Source organism: Lepus europaeus, chromosome 6 (assembly GCF_033115175.1).
Source record: "Lepus europaeus isolate LE1 chromosome 6, mLepTim1.pri, whole genome shotgun sequence".
Taxonomy (NCBI): Eukaryota; Metazoa; Chordata; class Mammalia; order Lagomorpha; family Leporidae; genus Lepus; species Lepus europaeus.
This window is the reverse complement of record NC_084832.1, coordinates 40520771-40542509: the sequence shown is the minus strand read 5'-3', so window position 1 is coordinate 40542509 and position 21739 is coordinate 40520771.

Genomic DNA, 21739 nt, shown 5'->3' with positions numbered 1-21739 from the left:
TATCACATATTTCTACCAGATTCTATTATTAATTTCATTAGCAGAGTAATCTTTTCTTCTCTTTTCTTTTTGTTAGCATAATATTTCAGTGAGTCCAACAATGAAGGTGACCAGCAATACCTTACACCACCTAAAACTTTTTCCTTGTCAAGTTTGCTCAACTCAGAGGTCCCCAAAATAATTGCAGCTTTTATATGGTTGTAATATCCTTGATAGTACACATTCTTGTTACCATTCACAAACGAAATCACTTGATAGCCCATCTTTCCTTCTCAGGACACATCACGAATGCAGAAAAGAAACAATGGCTACTCCACTCTCTCCTGCCACTTCCATTTGATAAAAGTACATAGGCTTCAACAATTACGCTTCTTCTGAGGAGACAAAATTTAACATTGTAAATGATATGGAATTAAAATGCCAACTATAATTCAACTATGCCAAATCAATTAGTTGGGAATCTCGCTTAATATAATCTTCGACCTCAAAGAATATGCAGATTAATATTATAGCATTAAACTTCACAACTGGAATTAGTTTCAAAAATAGTTAAGAGTTGGCTGGGTGCTTAGTGATAATCTTTTATTTAGCAGAAAAGGAAACTGAGACCAAGAGAGATTAATTATCTTGACCAAGGTTATGTAACTGTTATGTGACATCAAGAAGCAAATCCACGTCCCTGGACTGCAACTGTTTTCTAAATTCATTTTAAAATTGAAGAGTAACATAGCAATATATTCATATTTTATCTGTTAACTTAATTTGTTTTTTAATTAATTTTTAAAAAATTTTAAGGTAAACAGATTTCATGTATTTCATGTATACAGATTTAGGAACATAGTGATTAAATAAATTTCTGACTTTATGTTTTATATTTCACTTTGCTCTGTATTATTGATAAGCATGTCTGCCTAGTGACCTGTTTCACCCCGTATTAAATAAAGACTCTAACAACCAAGTTCTAACAAGCATAGTAATAACAGTAAGTTCATAAGGTACACTGAAACTGAATTATTTACAGTCTGAATGAATAGTAAAGTATAATTTTAAAAGTAGTTCCTTGACCTAAGCAAATGTTATTCAAAGGGCTAAGCCTATAGTTGATTGCAGAACTCATTCCTTGTTCATACTGAATAATACATGCTTTTTAACTTTAAAAGAATTGAAGAGAAATTAAGAACATAATTTGAATAGACCCATGTTTCCAATAGAAGCAATGAACTATACAGCTGGGTGCTTTTTAAATTTTTTTTCTTTAAAAGAATTATTTGAGGCAGAGAGGGAGGCAGATACACAGAAGGAGAGAGAAAGAGCTCTCTTCCTGGTTCACCACCTACATGCTCCCAACAGCCAGAGTTAGGCTAGGCTGAAGTTGAGAGCGGGAACTCAATTATGTCTCCCAGGTGGGTGGCAGACATCCAACTACTTGAACTGTTACTGGGGCCTCTCTGGGTTCACATTAGCAGGAAACTGGAATCAGGAGTTAGAGCTGGGGATCAAATTCATGCATTTATATACAGGACACAAGCACCCCAACAGGAGGCTTACCCACTAGGCTAATCAACCTCCCCTATGTTGTGTTTTCAAGTCAGAAAGAATCATGGGAGTCAGTCTCCCCAAAACACACACTTAGACCTAATCCACTTAGACCTGCAGCTTGAAAACATGAAACATGGCTGCTTTCTGATTTATTCCAGTGCATCAGCAAACGGGCGGTGTCTGTTCCTCTTTGGGTACTGACACAGTCAGAGCACGGGAAGAGAGGTTTTCAAATTGCCTCTTCTTGGGTAGGTGAGGTCACTAAAGCCAGGATACTTCTTTCAATGGGGCCCAGTATACACAGCCATACTTTGGCAGGGGCTGCCACATGCCTTGGAGATGGCAACAGATGACATGATTTTAGTCCTTTTTTCCTATGCTGATTGCCATTTTTCATCTTGTTTGGACTTCAGCTGCTACTTTGTATTTTTTTTAAGATTTACTTACTTGAAAGGCAGAATTACAGAGAGGCAGAGGCAGAGAGAGAGAGGGGGGTCTTCCGTCCACTCATTCACTCCCCAGATGGCTGAAACGGCCAGAGCTGCACTGATCCGAAGCCAGGAGCCAGGTGCCTCTTCCTGGTCTCCCATGCAGGTGCAGGGGCTCAAGCACTTGGGCCATCTTCTACTGCTTTTCCAGGCCTCAGCAGAGAGCTGTATCTGAAGTGGAGTATCCAGGACTCTAACCAGCACCCATATGGGATGCCGGCGCTGCAGGCCTCAACTTTACCCGCTTTGCCACAGCGCGAGTTTCCCGGCTGCTACTATTGAAAAGGTTCATACTCAAGCGTAAGAATGCATAGGAGGGGTCGGTGCCGTGGCACACTAGGTTAATCCTCCACCTGCAGCGCCGGCATCCCATATGGGCACCTGGTTCTAGTCCCAGTTGCTCTCTTTCCAGTCCAGGTCTCTGCTATGGCCTGGGAAAGCAGTAGAAGATGGCCCAAGTGCTTGGGCCCCTGCACTCCCATGGGAGACCAGGAAGAGGCACCTGGCTCCTGGCTTCGGATCGGCGTAGCAGCCATTTGGGAAGTGAACCAATGGAAGGAAAACCTTTCTCTCTGTCTCTGTCTCTCTCACTGTCTGTAACTCTGCCTGTCAAATAAATAAAATTAAAAATCTCTAAAAACAAACAAAAAGAATGCATAGGAGTGAGAACAAGACAGCCCAGGGTTCCTTCTACCCAAAATTCTGTTTTTCCTCCATTTCTAACTGCTAGGTCAGACACCCAAATTTTCTATGAATGGTACCCAATTTTTCAGGATTATCAATAATCTCAAAAAATAAAGGTACATCATATGTTATTCTTATGCTTATTACTGGCATTTCTTTTTTTTAATAAGAAATAAAATATACAAGTAGTCAAGAAATGTATTCAAATCTCTCACACTGATATCAAGGGACAGAAGATCTCAAGACTGTGTGATTCCAATGTGGTCAGTCAAAGGTGCTAACTTAGGTGGTAACATGTTGAAAAGTAGACAAACCTGAATGTGGTCAAATGTGGAAGAGTATAGTTAGATGCAAGGTTGACAAGCAGATTAAGTTCAAATTGTGACAGCCAAGCAATGCTCTAAAGAATTGTATAGATATTACAGAGGGGAAATTGAGGAGGTCTAGAAATTTGTATTTAAGTCTCTAAGTCTTCCCCCAGGGGATTTCTATTTTGGTCACATTTCCATAGAATATTCTACCATTCTTTTAACTCTACTTGGTCTGAACAGCTATTCTTGGTGCTAGGTTTTAGAGATGCCCTTTTCTTTTTTGACAGGCAGAGTTAGACAGTGAGAGAGAGACAAAGGTCTTCCTTCCGTTGGTTCACCCCTCAAATGGCCACTACGTTCAGCTGGACTAGGCTAATCCTCTGCCTGCAGCACCAGCACCCCGGGTTCTAGTCTCAGTTGCGGCGCCGGATTCTGTCCCGGTTGCTCCTCTTCCAGTCCAGCTCTCTGCTGTGGCCCAGGAAGGCAGAGGAGGATGGCCCAAGTGCTTGGGCCCTGCACCCGCATGGGAGATCAGGAGGAAGCACCTGGCTCTTGGCTTCGGATCAGTGCGGTGCGCCAGCCAGCCATAGCAGCCATTTGAGGGGTGAACCTACGGAAGACCTTTCTCTCTGTCTCTCTCTCTCTCTCACTGTCTAACTCAGCCTGTCAAAAAAATTAAAAAATGAAAAAAAAAATTGTTTAGGATACCTGCATTCCATATTGGAGTGTCCAGGTTCGAGTCTGGGCTACACTCCTAATTGCAGCTTCCTACTAACAGGCATCTTGGAGGTAGAAGATTATGGATGAAGTGCTTTGTTACACATGGGAGGCTTGGATTGAGTCCTCAGCTCCCAGCTTCCATTTGGTCCAGACCCAGCTGTTGCAGTCTTTGGAGAGAATCGGCAGGTGGGAGATTCTCTATTTCTCTCTCTCTCTCTCTCTCTCTCTCTCTCTCTCTCTCTCTCTCATTCTTTCTATCTTTCAAATAAAATTTTAAAACAAACAAAAACACCAGTATCCTAGGACTGGTGCTATGGTTTAGTGGGTAAAGCTGCCGCCTGCAGTGCCAACATCCCATATGGGCACCGGTTCTAGTCCCAGCTGCTCCACTTCCAATCCAGCTCTCTGCTATGGCCTGGGAAAGCAGTGGAAGATGGCCCAGATGCTCAGGCCCCTACATTTTGGATTGGCTCAGCTCCGGCCGTTTCAGCCATTTGGAGAGTGAACCAGTGGATGGAAAAGCTTTCTCTCTGTCTCTGTCTCTCACTGTCTATAACTCATCTCTCAAATAAATAAATGAAATCTTTAAAAAAAAAAATCAGTCTCCTTATTTTACTCTGGGATCATCTTCATCACCCACTTGTCCTAGGGATCCCAGGATTCCAGAGCAAGAATTATACCTGTGAAGGGTATTTTCTAGTCAAGTGGTCACACAGTTACTCTTTGCCATTACCTTAACATTCCCATAAGGAAACTGGAAGAGATGAGTGCCCAGGGTCACAGAACTCCTGCAGTGCTGATGCCCATGTGCCAAAGGCCCAGCCCCCAAGGGGAACCATGACCCTTCCCAACATGCCCTGCATCATGGCAGGGGCCCAAATGTCTTAATGACCTCACACCCTTGCTCAGATGCAGCCACTTCCATCTCTTTCTCCAAGCCTATCCTCTCTGAGGTAGATTGTGATAATGTCTTCAAAGAGCTCTGGCTCTCAAAACCAAAACCTGGAGGAAATATAGATTGAATGTAGAAGAGAAGTTTAACAGTATATTCAAGAAAATTCTGTTTTCTGCACTATGAAACAATGATCTTGAGGCAAAGGAACCAAGAGTTCTGGTTATTTTCATGATAAAGGAAAGAAGGAAAAATAGGTCAATATTATAATTTTCTAATAAATACTTATCCTGCCAAACAGATCAAACAATAGCATTAAGTATATATTTGAGTATTAATTATTAATTATAATATTAATTGAGTATTTATTATGTACAGAGCTCTGTCCTCCTCACTATGGAAAAATAACAAATAGAAAAAACTTATTGAACACCTATTATATACCGAATACAGCTACAACAGTCTCTGTCAGAGACACCCACAGTTAAATAAGGGTACAGTGTGTATTCATAACACATAGGAATACTAAGATAGGGACTGATGGTTATCTATCATAGTTTAAGTGGCAGAGAGTTAGTTCACAGGTACCAAGGAATCACAGTGGGTGGTTATGTGACCAGTGTGAGGTAGAGTAAATATAAATGTCTCAGTTGTATTCATTACATTTTTTGCATTTTCATCCTAGGTCACTGAACACTTGCCAGTTTTTAAAGTAAATTATATTCATGATGCTTTAAGTCACAATTTATCATAGAAGGGAAAAGAGACAGGGGTAAGGTCTCCAACTGCTCAGTTGCAAATGTAGGGCTCTGATGTGAAATCCTGACTCTTGATTTATTAACGTCTAGTCCACTCATGGAAATGCTTACACCTAAGAAAAGTAACTTCAGTGCATTTCACAAGCCCGCGTGACATTTTGGTATGACTGGCCCCTGATGTGATTGCCCTTTGTGAAAATTCACCCAAACTTCAAAAAAATGCAAGAAATGAGAACCCATGCCTAGTAATACACACTAGAAAACTTCTGAATTGTACCAAAAGTTTGATAAAATGTATCCCTTTCAATGCTTGTCAAAAGTTGATACCTAGAAAAATTCTCTAAATGGTAATTTTAACTATATTCTGAATGAATATTGGACTTCAAAGATTTTAACCTGCAATTATGTACCATTGGATGGATCTTTGACACGTTTAGTGAGTTGTGGACCAAGGGAGATGAAATATTTGAATGTCATTACTTTGGCTGCTGAGAATCCATGAGGATGAATAGTGAACTCTCACCACTGTACAATTCTCTCTTTTTTACACACTAAGGTCAGTTTCTTTTAATTGCCATAATAATTGTACATATGTATGAGGTACAAGGTGATAATCTGATGCATGTATACTTTATGCAATGATTAAATCAGGGTACATAGCGTATCCATCACCTCATACATTTAGCATTTCTTTGTGGTGAGGTAACTCAGACGCAGAAAGACAAATCTTATGTGATCTCACTAATATGTGGAATTTAAAAATGCCAACCAAATTGCAGGGGAGAGTTGAAGAATGGGAAGAGTGGGGAAAGGTGGGGTGAGGGTGTGAAGGAGGAGGCTGATAGGTATAAAGTCACAAGTAGACAGGAAGAAGAAGTGCCAGTGTTGATTTCCACTGTGTGGTGACTGTAGTTAACAACGATGCACTGTATATTCCAAAACAGCTGGAAAAGAGGTTTCCAAATGTTCTTACCTCCAAGAAATGGTAAACAAAGACAAGTGTTGCCTCTACCTAACTTTCTGTTTGGAAAGGTTCTATAAATATACATAAACTCATGTTAACAAGACTTCGTGTTCATTGGGAAACAGCAAAACCTCCATCTTCAAGAGTCTTGTGTTTGCAGTTTCACTTTACTGGAGCAATTACCTAAACTCAAGGAATTAAATTCCAGTGACTCTGGTTTAGGACCAGGCCCTTATCTGATTCTAGTCCCTAGTCTGTAACAAGCTGCAGGGATAAAATTCCTTAAACCAAAACCATAGAACTACTTTTGGTAGGGAGAGGGAGAAATACCCTATTTAGACCAACGTATATAAATAGTGATAAAGTTAGTATTTTACAGCAAAGAAAATATGTAACGTTTATAACCTAAAAAATCCATTGCAGTGTTTCTGGGTACAATTTTAACACATGACAGCATTCTCAATTACACAGACTTCATGGAACATGAAGCTTCACTTTTGAAAAATTTGTTCAAGCTTTCTAAATAAATGCTCATTCACCAGATACAGGAAAAATACACTCAGCAACAAACCTGAACCATAGGAAATGTCCTCAGAGTGCTGTCATCCACGGTGACTCTGCTCTAGTTTCGGGGCAGTTACAGTGTTAATCAATATGTGATACTCCCAAGTGCCCCAAGCCAGGCCCAACACAAATCTTGGAATGGGAATTAGAGGTCAGGAGCTCCAGGAGTCCCAGGCCATTCTCTCAGGAGTGAAGAGGGAAGCCAAAACTCCAGGAGCCCAGGACAAGCATTTGGCGCAGTGATTAAGCTGCTCTTTGGGACACCTGCATCCAGTGCCTGGGTTGTAGACCTGGCTCCGCTTTGAATTCCAGCTCCCTATTAATGCACACCCTGTGAAGCAGCAGATCCTGGACCAAGTACCAGGGTCCCTGGCAGCTGCGTGGGATACCTGGGCTGAATTCTAGGCTCCTGGATTCAGCCTGACCCAATCCCAAAGTTGTGGGCATTTGGAAAATGAATCAGCAGATGGAAAATCTCTCTCCTCTCCCCCAAATAAAATTTTTAAACATAATAAAGTGATTTTTTAAAAATCTCAAGGCCCATGGCAAGACCCTTTGTCTGCTAGCACTTACTGCCTGCCTTAAGACAATCAGGATGAGCTTTAGGGGTCCTTTATCTCTGTTTAGATTGTCCCATGAAGCCCAGGAATCCCAGCCAGTCCCTCATCCCCTGCATGCTAATTGTCATTTGGTTCATAAAGAAGCAATAAAACCTCTACTCATGCCTCCTGCTATACTCCCCCCCCCTTAGTGCTTTATTTTTCTTTATTGTAGTTATCATCAGTTGAAAAACCATATTTATCCCTTGCTGTTTCCCTCTGAATGCATGGTCGAGGAAGTCTCTTTTTTTATACTGTTGTACTCCAAACACTTAAAACAGTTCCCAGGAGAGAGCATGTGCTTAATAATGAAAAACTGAGTGGATGAATGAATGAACTACAAGTAAATTATATGAATCTGATTTATGCCAATTTATGTTTAGCATGCACTAAAAGGTGTCAGGCACCTGTGTGATGATGCTGAGTTAGGAATTAGAGGTATTGGGATGGTGGAGATGAATGAGACCTGGTGCCTTCATGTTACAATCCTTGATCCCTCATAAGTGGTATTTGCCTTAAAAATGTAGGAGCGGGCAGTTGGCATAGAAGTTGAGACATCCACTTGAAACACCAGCATCCCATATACAAATGACTGAATCCGAGTCCTGGCTCCACTCCTAATTCTAGCTTCTTGCTAATATGAACCCTAGGAGGCAACAGACAACAGTCAACTGTTGGATCCCTGCTGCCCATGTGGGAGATATGGATTGAGTTTCAGGTTCCTGGCTTTATGCTGACCCAGTCCCAGGGATTTGGGGCAACAGTTAGGAGATCTCTCATCTGTCCATTTCCTTTTCCTCTCTCTCTCTCTCTCCCCCTTCCCTTCCAAATACATGAAATAATTAAATGATTTTTTTAAAGATAGATTACGCCCTAGAGAAAATATCACTAATTTTTTATATCACATTTATATGCATTATTAATTCCATCTCCATAGGAGGAAGTATTGACACAATGCTCCATTTCATCTCCTATAATTTTTGATGAACAAGTATGTAAATCTACAATGGTATAGGCAATATTTAGTGAGAAATATGTATTTTTTAGGGCTCAAATCAAATTCCCTTATATGCCAAGTAAAAATAATTTGTTTGAATGGGGTATTTTCAGTGAAGAAAATAATGTACCAAAAGACATTGAAAGTCACAAGAGAAAACAAGGTTATTAGTAGGCCTTTATTCAATTTGTGATAACCTATCTCCAGAGGGGCAAAAATGGTCCCATTCCTCATTGTTGGCAATTCTTCTCAATGACCAATATGTCTACCAACATTTTCTTCTTCAAAATACAGTCAAAGTTGTAACAGAAAATCACAGATGCAATCAAATTCATACTAATGGATGAAATGTACCATATGTGCTCTGATACCTATGCACAATGGGGTGCAGGTTTAATGACTTTCTTATTGTGCCCCTGTTGTAATTAGGTATTAAAGGACATATGGTATGCTGCCGTTTTAACAGTGAATTTCCTTGTTTTTTATTGTTTTCCATCAGAAGCTTAACAGTCTTTCAGGGTAGTATTAGTAGTGAGAATTAAACCACATGTTGATTTCATTTTTTTAAGCCTTGGAATCTCATCTTGATTAGCCTTATTAGTGTAGTGCCAAAGAAAACATCCAAATCAAATCTATTTTCAGTAAATATGGAACAAAAACACATTTGAATTGCTAAGAAATTAGGGGAAACTCCATTAGAAATAGGCTTAGGATATTATAGAAAGAGGTTTAGAAATCAAATAATAGCAATATTTTTAGTCATCGAAGTGTGATGGTTTTCAGATTTTTCCAACATGTGTCAAAAATATTTACAAAAATAATACTTTGAAATAGACAGTTACCTTTTAAGAGTTTTTGTGTGATAGGTAAAGGATTCAATAAAATTCCAAACAAATGTACTCACATACACACACACACGCACACACACACACACGAAAACCAAATATGAGCATTGGAACTGTGAGTCATGTTGTTTAATTTTGCTTGTCCAAACACAAGCTAAAATTTTTCAAAGACCATGATTTATGCCAATTTAATAAGTTTGCAGAAAATCTGGATCAACCTCAGAAGATGATTTTTATCACCACAAAAAAATATTGAGAAACAGAGATGATAGCAAACTACCTTCTTTCAAGTCGTTCCAAAATTTACCTTAAATTTAATTAAGTCTTCCTCATATTTTAGCATGTATATCAACCAAGCACTGGGCAATTTCAAATTCTAATGGTCCTGGGCATCTAGAAGGAACGCTTCAGACCCTGAGGAAGGATTTTTTTCACTAGAATCCACAGCATTCCTCTCAGCTTTATGAAATTCTGCATTTCGGGTCAAGGAAAGGGAAAGATCTTATCATGCAAGTTTATATTCTTCAGTCATAAGCATGGCTACACATCCCTGTCCCAGTCAGCACGAGGGCACATTACAAGATAGCCAGCTAGGCTTCCAAATGAGGCATGAAGATTAATAAAACACAGTCTCCAGTGCATGTTGGCACCTCCTTGTCAGGCTAGCTAATGAGTACTGTGTTACTCTAAGAGTCAACTGTCACATTATCTCTGGACTAATAAATGGATTCTAAGACAAATAACAATACACAACTAAAATTCAGTCTGAAAAGAGCTTTTCATTTGCTGCAGCCCCAAGAGGGTTTCTTGCTGTCAGCTCCATAAGCGTTGTCACTTATTACAGGAAGTGTTCAATAAGGACAGAGTCAGTTTAGGCAAAAGAAATTTAGAGCTGTGTTGCAAAATTCAAGGTTTAAAATTAATACCCACTATTATGAAGTTTAATTTGTTTTCATCCAAGTAATTTATAATACTTAGAGAAAAATATGTTTAAACTAGGCCTATTAAAAATGCACTAGACAAAGCTGGTTTGGGGAAAATGGTCGTTTCACATTTGAAAAACTTTTAAAATGTGAATGAGAATTCTTATTCTGTCGCGAGATATCTACTGAAGTTACCTTCACTAGAGAGATGAAATGGCACTGCAGTACTTTTGTGTACATCTTTCCAGATCCTAACAGAGGGAGGAGCCTGGGTAGATGACTATAAATATGGACATCAAACTTGTAATTCTTTTTCTTCAGATTGCAGTTTGCCAATCCATGGATTTATTCTGATTAGCAGAGTATGCATGTACTATAATAAGGAGAAACAATTCCTGCAAAGTTACAAAAGATCAAAGTTTCTGATAATAACTATGATGAATGGGATAAAGGATATGACCTAAAAAGTAGTTTTTCTCATTTGCAATTACCTAGACCAGAAGCAGAGAAAGAAGGGGAAGAAGAAAAGAAAAAGAAAGAAATTTGTTGAACATATCCACATTACTCCTAACCTCTCATTTATACTAATACAATGCACCATAATTCACCTCATAGCATCTGGCAAGTATGTTCTCAAACATAAATGATGAGGTGGTTGGCCAATGGTGGATTACTGTGAGAATTTCATGAAGAGGAAAAAAAATATGAAAGAGTTACCATCGTGGCATGGATTTCTGATCTAGCCAGTGCAATATTCTAGCTATAGTGATAATTTAGGACTTGTATGATGAAATGTGAATTCTATTTGTTTTCTGTTTCTATTACTTTCATGTTGCACGTTAAATTCCAAAAGCATGACACGCCTTCCTTGACCCCTGATGTAACAGATTTAATGTACTCTGGGCTATACCTCACACATAGCAGGAGCTTAAGACATGTTCATTCTCTTCCTCTCTTCCTCTTTGTCTCCTTCTCCTTCCACTTCCTCTCTCCTCTGTTCAACTTTCAAGTGATGGATCATGCAGAGGACAGAAATCAATTACTCTGGAGAGCTTCCTTCTCTACCTCTCCCTGCCCCTCCCTGATCCTCCATGGTTGATGTCAACAAGATGCTCACAAAAAATTTTTTGATACATGAAGGGTTAATTTTTCAATCCACTAAGGGACTAATTTTATAAAATATTGGGTTGACTTATCAAGAAAATGAGATAAAATAAATATTAGCTACTATTGTTACCATTATATTGTTATTACTGTATTGGCTAGAAATTTATTAAGTTATTTTTGGACTTATTTAAGCTCTGAAAGTAAGGAGCTCCCTGGCTTCCCTCTTTCAATTTATTGTAGTGTTTCTTTTTATTGGTTCTTTGCATTGCCCACAGACGTTGCAGAAAAAGATTCCATCCATGAAATAGAATGGCAACGGTTAAGTGCCATATGCCAGGAACTTCACCTGCATTATTTATCTAATCTTCACAGAAACTTACAGCCAAGTGCTGTGATGATCTTGATTTTACAGATGTGGAAACTGAGGCTTAGAAATTTAAATAATTTGGCCAGCGCCGCAGCTCACTAGGCTAATCCTCCACCCACAGCGCCGGCACCTCGGGTTCTAGTCCCGGTTGGGGCGCCAGATTCTGTCCCGGTTGCTCCTCTTCCAGGCCAGCTCTCTGCTGTGGCCCAGGAAGGCAGTGGAGGATGGCCCAAGTGCTTGGGCCCTGCACCCGCATGGGAGACCAGGAGGAGCACCTGGCTCCTGGCTTCGGATCAGCGCGGTGCACCAGCCGTAGCAGCCATTTGGGGGGTGAACCAACGGAAGGAAGACCTTTCTCTCTGTCTCTCTCTCTCTCTCACTGTCTAACTCTGCCTGTAAAAAAAGAAAGAAAGAAAGAAAGAAAGAAAGAAAGAAAGAAAGAAAGAAAGAAAAGAAGGAAGGAAGGAAGGAAGGAAGGAAGGAAGGAAGGAAGGAAGGAAGGAAGGAAGGAAGGAAAGAAAGAAAGAAAGAAAGAAAGAAAGAAAGAAAGAAAGAAAGAAAGAAAGAAAGAAAGAAAGAAAGAAAGAAAGAAAGAAAGAGAGATTTAAATAACTCAAAGTCACACACTGGGAACCAATAGTAAAATCAGATTCAAACTTTGGCTATCAGACTCCCCAGGTGAACAATATTCTGCCACCAAAGTGCATCCTTCCCCTGACCAGGCCCCGTGTAGGGCGTTTCCTGAGGACAAGTTTATGACCAATATTTGGTATTCTCCTTTTTCAGAAACCAGATGCCCCAGGACTCCCAGAGAACCACTCTAGCTTTATTGAGCCCTCTGTTTAGGGTGTTGTAAAAATGCAGTGGGGCACCAGTCACATCATTTCATCAGCCCACGGAAGAGTTCAAATGAATCACTTATGCAAACAAACAAGACAAACCAAATAAGAAAGATTTTTCTTCCTTCCCCCACCCAGTTCTAAAGACTGTGTTGTTGTGTGTTCCAGACCCAAAATGAAGACTTGCAGCATATTACACACGTCAGCAACATTCGCAGCATCTTAGTCAAGATACAGCTCTCCAAATGGGCAAGCCAAAATTGAATTAATTCAAGAGGATACTCCAGCCAGCACCTTGGCTCAATAGGCTAATCCTCCACCTGCAGCGCCGGCACACTGGGTTCTAGTCCTGGTCGGGGCGCCGGATTCTGTCCTGGTTGCTCCTCTTCCAGGCCAGCCCTCTGCTATGGCCCGGGAGTGCAGTGGAGGATGGCCCAAGTGCTTGGGCCCTGCACCCCATGGGAGACCAGGAGAAACACCTGGCTCCTGGCTTCGGATCAGCGCGGTGCACTGGCTGCAGCGCACCGGCCACAGCAGCCATTGGAGGGTGAACCAATGGCAAAAGGAAGACCTTTCTCTCTCTCTCTCTCTCTCTCTCTCTCACTGTCCACTCTGCCTGTCAATATATATATATATATATATATATATATATATATATATATATATAAAGAGGGTACTCCAAGTTCTCACCAAGTAGGCTCTAGTAGGCTGTGACAGAGAAACACACTGACTTTGTTGCATCTTCTTTGTGTGGGGGAGATTTTTCCAGTCATGTTCGTTGCATGCCAGCCTGGAGCTTTTTAAAAAAAAAGTTACTGGAAAAAAAAAGAACAAACATGTCCAAGAATAACAAATGAGAAAATATCTTCAAAATATGTAGATTTGAGATTTGTTTCAGTGAAAAAAAAAAAAAACACAAGCTCTACTGAGCATCTGTAACAATGATATATCTACACATTATATGGCCGGCTATCTTTAGTTTGTTTTTATATCCTGTGGAGTGTGACATCTGTGCAAAAATTATGAACTGACTCATATACACGAGGTGCTTTTTCAGAGTTTGAAAAATGGGCCTATTCTTCTGCAGTCCAATTATTTATGAAGAAATTAGAAAGAAACTTTAAAACCTTGGAATCTTCTTCTTCATTTATTTGTGTGTTACTCTCGTCAGCCTGATCAAGCAGAAACTATCTGTAACAAAGGTGAAGGTTTTCCAAAGTGGGTTAATTATATTTATTTTCATGGCGACCAGTCCCTCATTTGCTTTTTATAAATTACTCAGGGCAAGGGGCTAATCTCTGTGCTCGCTCTCAATCTAGATGTTACAGCTCAACCTTTCATTTGAAGTGGATCTTTTCTATTACTACCCTTTTATGAACCACCTGTGAAAGGAAGGAAGGCTATATCCATGTGGAGATATAGATATATGCATATAAAAATTTATAACTATTCCCTAATCACTCAGACGTGTAGGCTAAGCATCACTTATGATTACTACACAGATACTATTACACAGAGAAGTACATTTATATGGAAAACTAAAGAAAGCTTTTATTATAAGAATAAATGCTCACTGATCCTTAACTCTAACTATCCTATTAATGCAACAATAAGAAGGTTCATTCATCTTTGTCAGTCCATACTTAAGACCCCTTAAGTGTGTCTACAAGCAACTTAGAGAATTTAGATGATTTTCTCTCCCTACTTTCCCATTCTGGCATGAAATTCTTCCCCTGTCCTGTCCTCCCCCTGTATTTTCCTTTGACTTCTAAATAAGTTTTCAATCAGGATTCTAGTAATAGTATAGAACATTAATCCTTGGTGTATTAAAAAACATCTTTGCAGATAGTCTGTTCAAATCTATTTTGATACCAACTATGGTGAAGGACACTGCTTGGGAGTACAGAGAGAGAATGTAATCCTCCAGGTGGCAGGCATTTGGCCCAGCCATTAAGATGCCCCTTGGAATGCCTGCATTCCATATGAGAGTAACTGGGTTTGAGTCCCAGCTCTCCTTCTTTATTATTTTTTTTAAGATTTATTTATTTGTGGCTGGTGTTGTGGCATAGAGGGTTAAGGTACCGCAGCAATGCCAGTGTCCCCTATGGGTGCTGGATTGTGATCTGGCTGCTCTACTTCCAATCCAGCTACCTGTTAATATACTTGGGAAATCAGCAGAAGATGTCCCAAGTGGTTGGGTGCCTCCACCCACATGGGAGACCTGGAAGAAGCTCCTGGCTCCTGGCTTCAGTCTGGCCCAGAGCTGGCCATTGCAACCATCTGGAGAGTGAAATAGCAGATGGAAGATCTCTCTCTCTCTCTCTCTCTCTGTCTCTCCCTCTCTCTTTGTGACTCTGCCTTTCCAATAAATCTTTTTTAAAATAATTTTTAAAGGTTTATTTATTTATTTGAAAGGCAGAGTGACAGTCTAAGAGACTTTCCATCCACTGATTCACTCCCTAAATATCTGCAAGAGCCAAAGCTGGGCCAGGCTGAAACTAAGAGCCAGGAACTCCACCCCAGTCTCCCTCATGGGTGGCAGCAACCCAAGTACTCAGACCATCACTTGCTGCCTCCCATGTACATAAGCAAGAAGTTGGATTGGAAGCAGAGAAGCTATGATTCAAACCAGGCACTCTCATATTGAATGAATGCATCCCACTTGGTGGCCTAACCCACTGCCACACCCAGCCCCCAGCTCTACTTCTGATTCCAGTTTCTTTCTTTCTTTTTTTAAAGATTTATTTTATTTATTTGAAAGACAGCTTTACAGAAAGAGGTAGAGACAGAGAAAGAAGTTTTCCATCCACTGGTTCACTCCCCAGATGGCCACAACAGCTGGATCTGCACTGATCTGAAGCCAGGAGCCAGGAGCTTCTTCCGGGTCTCCCACATGGGTGCAGGAGCCCAAAGACTTGGGCCATCTTCTACAGCTTTCCCAGGCCATATCAGGGAGCTGGATCGGAAGAGGAGCAGCGGGACTAGAACCAGAGCCCACATGGGATGCCAGTGCTTTAGGCCAGGGCTTTAACCTGCTGTGCCACAGCACCGGCCCTGTCTGATTCTAGCTTCCTGCTAATGTGAACTCTGCAATGCAGCAGGTGATGGCTCAATTGCTCAGGTACCTGCCACCCGCATTAAGACCTAGGCTGAGTTCTACACTCCTGACTTTAGCCTGGCTCTCTCTCTTGCTCTCTCTCTCTCCATTTCAAATCCATAATAAAATAAAATTTTAAAAATACACATTTTTTATAAAGGAATTCACACTTCCAAAACAACTGACTTCCATCTTCTGCCCGATCATCTCTGAAGCTGAATCCACATCAGGAGAGAAAAATAAGGAAAGTAGAAAGTGAAAGAGAAGACGAACTAGATTTTTTTCTTTGAGCAGCAACCCTGTGCCAAGCACTGTACCCAGTACATTATCGTACATTTTTTAAAAGGATGAAGCAATTTAAGTTAACTTTCCAGCATGGAAATAATGAACAGTTGAAAACGTATGAGCTTAGAGGCAATTTTCCCTTCAACTATTGGGATCCTCTCCTCCTGAAAATAGTCACACACATCTGAGAGACAGGGAAGGTATTTTCTTACAAGTTGTCAATAGCTCCTGTAGGGGGCGCAAAGCCAAGCGTCTGCATTCTCTAGCGTTCAAGTAAGCAAGGGAAGTTTTACAATCCAAGTCAATAACTTCTAGGCTGTTTTTAAGGATTATTTGGCAGCGCTCTCAACTACAGATCGTAACCCCAACACACATCATTTCACCAGTGTGGTTGTGTTTTGTTTATTCTTAATGATGCCTCTGTGAAACCTAGCAATAGGGTTGCATGTTTGGTCAGTGTGGGGTACATTGTGACCTGCCCATTAATAGGCTAGCTAGGGTTAATGGAAAGTGATAAGTGTTGTTTGGAATAAGGGATATAGGTCTGAAAAGTAAGATAGGAATTTAAGAGAAGAGTTTCATAGGAAGAAGTAACTTTGAAAAGAAGTATGTGAAAGTGTGGGCACAATGGGATAGATTGACACAAAGCAGCATTGGCCAACTGTCTACATTTAGCTAAAGCAGCCATGTGCAGAAATTGTAACAAAACACAGAAAAGAAATAACACCATACTAGGGCCAGTGTGGCGACAAAGCAGGTTAAGCCACCACCTGTAACACTGGCATCCCATATGGGTGCAAGTTTGCATCTTTGCAGATCTTCTTCCAGTCCAACACCCTGCTAATGCGCCTGGGAAAGCAGTGGAAGATGGCCCAAATACTTGGATGCCTGCACCCATGTGGGGGACCCAGATGAAGCTCCTGACTCTTGGCTCTGGCATGGCCAAAACAGCCTTGGCTATTGCAGCTACCTGGGAAATGAACCAGTGGACAGAAGATTCTCTCTCTCTCTCTCTCTCTCTCTCACTCTTCTGTTATTCTGCCTTTCAAATAAATAAATAAATCTTTAAAAGGAAGAAAGACCATATTGATTGCCATTTTTAATCAGCTCTATTGGCTGTTCTAATTTTTAATGGCATGATAATCTTGCAAAGTCAGCCCCTCTATGAAAAAAAAAAAAAAAAGGAAAGCTGTTCTTTGTTCCAATAGGCACTTGTCTTACATCAAATTCATGAACAGTCAATAACATCACCTGTGGGAAGAATGCAGATAGGATTTTTGATTGCTGCAGAATCCCTAAAAGCAGGATTGTCAAGAAGTTGGCAATAGTGAGTTGCAAAGTAATTACTCGACTACTGGTTTTGGTTTGTTTGGCTTTGATTTCTTTCCGTAAATATCTTATTATAAAAATATTGCTTTCAGGTCACTAAAAAGTAAGCAAAAAGCAAGGCACAGAGACAAGTTTTCTTTAATATTTTGCAAGACTGACAGCATCCTTGTTAATCAAGCGTTTATTGGGGGCCCACTGAGCACGGTGACAGTCCAGCCTCCCAGTGCTCCTTCCCGCCTCGTTCTCCCCTGGACACCAGCCTCTCTGTGCATAGTTAAACACCGCCCATGAAGCTCTCTTGGTTTATCGTTAATTAACTTTAAGTCTAGATTCCCTCCACATACAACTGAAAATACAAATTGTGCACACTTTGAACATAAAGTCTTTGAACATTCCTCACTAATTGTTTAAATGATGTGTGGATTTTGTCTTTAGCAGTTAGTTTCACTTTAACCTTTGGACAAATTGAAAACTCTTTTTTTTTTTTTTTAAGAAAAACTCCATTCCTCTTTGTAGTCTTAATTTTGTACTACAGGGACTCTTTAATAAGCCGTGTGCAGGTAGAAAGGAAAGACCTGATGACCCAATATTCTCAGTTTTCCCCAATGATTAGACGTAAAAATTAGTCAACAAAAAGAAAACTGGATTATGATTGGTTACATATAAATAGGACCAATTCCCTGAAGTCGTTAAGGAAGCAATAATGAGAGAAGAGTTGTTGCTAAAATTGATTTTAGGCGGAAGCCAGCTTTATTTTCCTAAAAAATCTTTTGTATATTTATTTAGTAATTGGTCATGAAATAATGCTTTGGACAGGCATTTTCGAAAGCATCCCTCCTGTTTCATAAATCTGAGACTTTGATAATTATTAATGCACAAATGCCAGCAGAGAGCTGCTCTATTCCCCATGTCGTGGTACAGCTATCAATGATACTCAAAGGAGTGAAAATTACCATTTCGGAAGTGTCCAAAGCAGTAAACTGGTAAACAAGCCTGCAGTTAGGGATCTGGATGATGTGAATCAACAAGGGTGAAAAGATTTGGTTATTCTGTGTATTAGTGTTAATAGGAATAGATTATAGAGGAATATTTGTGATGTGACCTTCTGTGCACTAATTGAAATAGTATTCAGAGTCAGCATTGGCGTAATCAAGTTAAACACGGAATCATAAATCATCATGAAAAGTGCTGTCACAACTTCACCGTTAATGCCCTGGACTGCTGGGCAGCCTCGAGAAAATATCTGCTATGCCGATCTTTAGGTTAATAGGAACAGAAATGGCATTTAAAGACTATTTGGATCAAATCTGCTCTGAGGTTGAAAGTGTTCCTCTGTTAATTTACTGGTAATTTGAAGTGATGTAGTTAGGGTTAGAAGGAGCACAGCTGAGCCCCTTATAGCAAAACAAAGGGCTGTGGGAGTTTCTTCTAATATTTATTTAATTGCTTTAGGGTACAATGCTAATCAGTTTTAATATACATGTGTAGTTCCCTTTGTTTCTCCGATACAAAACAGTTGGCAAGGTGATCAAATGCATATCGTTAACGATATAGCTGGAGGTGATGAGTTTGACGAGGATAACTTGAGCACCCCTCTATTTGACAAACAGAAAGGTTTTGTATTTTGTATACATGAACATATTTCTGACAAGTTTTAAACTATGCTGTATCCTGGAGTAAGAATAAGAGTGTACTAGCAATACTTTTCTATTGATTGAATAGACTCAAACTAACTGGCTCACAAAAGAATCACAGAGGAATTTGTTAAGAAATGATATATACTATTGCCAATAAAGCCTCATGTCTCCAAGCAGGGAAAGGTTGTGCTAATTTAATCAGATGCTCATCAGCTCATGTAGACAATAAGATGTATGATGCTAAGAAGTAAAGGGCTTGTTTTTTATAATTTGCTCCAAATGCTCTAAACTGATAGAAAATCCAGCAAGTAATGATAATAGAATCTTTTCAAAAGTAGCATATTTTACCTTAAATCTGAAAACACCTCAAGTCCACTCCAGTTGCAATAATGGATTTTAAACTTGGTGGGCAAGGTAGGTGCATAAATGTATGGAATCCATACATATGAGGGGTCTTCAACAAGCTTATGGAAATGTATATTGTGAAAAAAAACTACATACCAATTTCAAAATATTTTTGCACCTAAATAAACTTACCATTTAATTTCATTTTTTTCCTTGAATTTTTGAAGTGCCCCTTTAGATTTGTCTATTAGATAATCCTAGGAGGAAATTTCTTCCGAATTGTTGAATTCCCACTAGTAGGGAGGGAATGGAGGAAGGGGCTACTCACTCATAAATAAAGTAGAACCTTTTAAGTAAGTGCTAAATGTTAACTGATCTTGTGGTTCACCTGTAACAGAAAAATACATGCTATAGAAAAGCTGAGATCATTCTGCAGTTCAGATGCATTGGATTCTTTCTCCTGGAGATCTGTGACTTTTGCAATCCTTCAAGTTACTCTAGTTCCCCTTCAGGATCTTGGCACGTTGCCAGGCCCAGGTGGCCCACCTCAGCCCAAACTCAATGAACAAATGAGAAAGCTCAGACTTGAGCACAGCAGCTTGGCTAAATTCCCACAGCCAGCCAGAATGCATACTGCTTAATGATAACTAATCCACACGGGTGTCCCTAAGCCATTACCCTGAAAATTCCCACTTCATATTCTTACATGAAACTCTATCATCTTGTAGATGGTACTCCATTTTTTCACTTGCAACATTTTTAAAAATTTTTCTACCTTGTACTCTCACTTGAAAATTCTACTTTAATTTTCACTTCATACTCCCAGTAGCCAAATCAACTGCTGACACTTGAAAGAGTATATGCTGGGGCCAGCATTGTGGCATAGCAGGTTAAAGCTCCGGAATCCCATATGTGCACCAGTTCAAGTCCCAGCTGTTCCACTGCCAACAGCTCCCTGCTAATGCACCTGGGAAAGCAGCAGAGGATGGTCCAAGTCCTTGGGCCCCACCACCCACATGGGAGACCTGGAAGAAGCTCCTGGCTCCTGGCTTCAGTTCAGCTCAGCTCCAGCCGTTGTGCCTATTTGGGGAGTGAACCAGCAGATGGAAGATCTTTCTCTCTGCCTCTACCTCTCTCTGTAAAGCTGTCTTTCAAATAAATAAAATAAATCTTTAAAACCAAAAGAGTATATGCTTCCCTGCTAAGTATCAGAAGTGTTTGCTACCATAAAATGACTGAAATGTGGCTAACAAAATATTCACTGAAATGGAAGTCGTATTGCAGGAAAATTACTAAAAAATGTTGAAAAAAGTTTCAATCAATACATTAAATGGGGTGTTAGTCATGGAAAATCAGCTGATGATCTCTGCATTAATTTGATTAGCAGCAAAGTGAATTAGTTGTCATATGCAGTGAATTCTCTGTCTTTGGAAGAGGAAACTGGTTCTTCATCGATTAAGCGAGGTGAAGAAAAGGAAGGAGGAATCTTTACTTCATATGGAAAACTTTGTCTTCTACCCTTTCTTCCTTTACCAATAGAGATTTTTAGGAAAAAAAAAAAGAATTAGACACAGTTACTAATGTTGTAAACTCACAGTCTAAAAGGGACTAACCCTTCGAGGGGCAAAGTCAGATAAAACCTTAAAAACCTCCTAGCTCTTAGTGGACTGTGGCAGCAGCAGGACCTGAAGCAGTGTTCCCCGAGTCTAAGCCCATGGCCCAAACTCTTCCACCACAAGCTCTAGATAACCTGTGGAGCAGGGAATAACTCATCCCACCCTGGACTGCAATTCTGAAATGACTAGAGGAGAAAAAGCAGGGATGCCAGAGACAGTCCCTGTACATTTAGGGACTCTACAAACCTACACTAGCATAGGAGCTACCGGCTGCTGCCAGCAAACAATGTGATCAACCCTTTCACGACATGTGGCCCCTCTTCCAGAAAATCTGAAATGGGAAGCCACGGAACAGCTCTTGTCACCAACTGATGACTTGGTGTTTCCTGTCATTCAGGATAGGTGATGCTCGTGCTGTAATATCAACTGAATACATGTTGTTAAGGCATTTTTTTCTTGTTGTTGCTACCTGTTGTCTTCTGGAAACTGCAGGTTGTTCCCAATTTCGGTTTACTTATAATGACCTAGCAAGTGTCTGGCACACAGTGAATGCTGTTATAACTATTTGTTGAACTTCAAGATGTGTCCAGGTTCCTTATCTTGCATGTCTACTCTGCTGTCATAATTTTCAGTTTTTAAGATTTTTAAACGGTGGGTTTCTGAGAAGTATAACAGAACCATGAATGGAACTGACAACCAAGTGGAGATGTTGTACTTGAGTATAACAATTCCACATCTGACAGTAATTTTAAACTTTCCCAAATGCCCGCTCACTACCTTGGCTTTATAGGCTGCCCTGCCATCCGTGAGCATAGCTGCGTGTCTCCTCCACT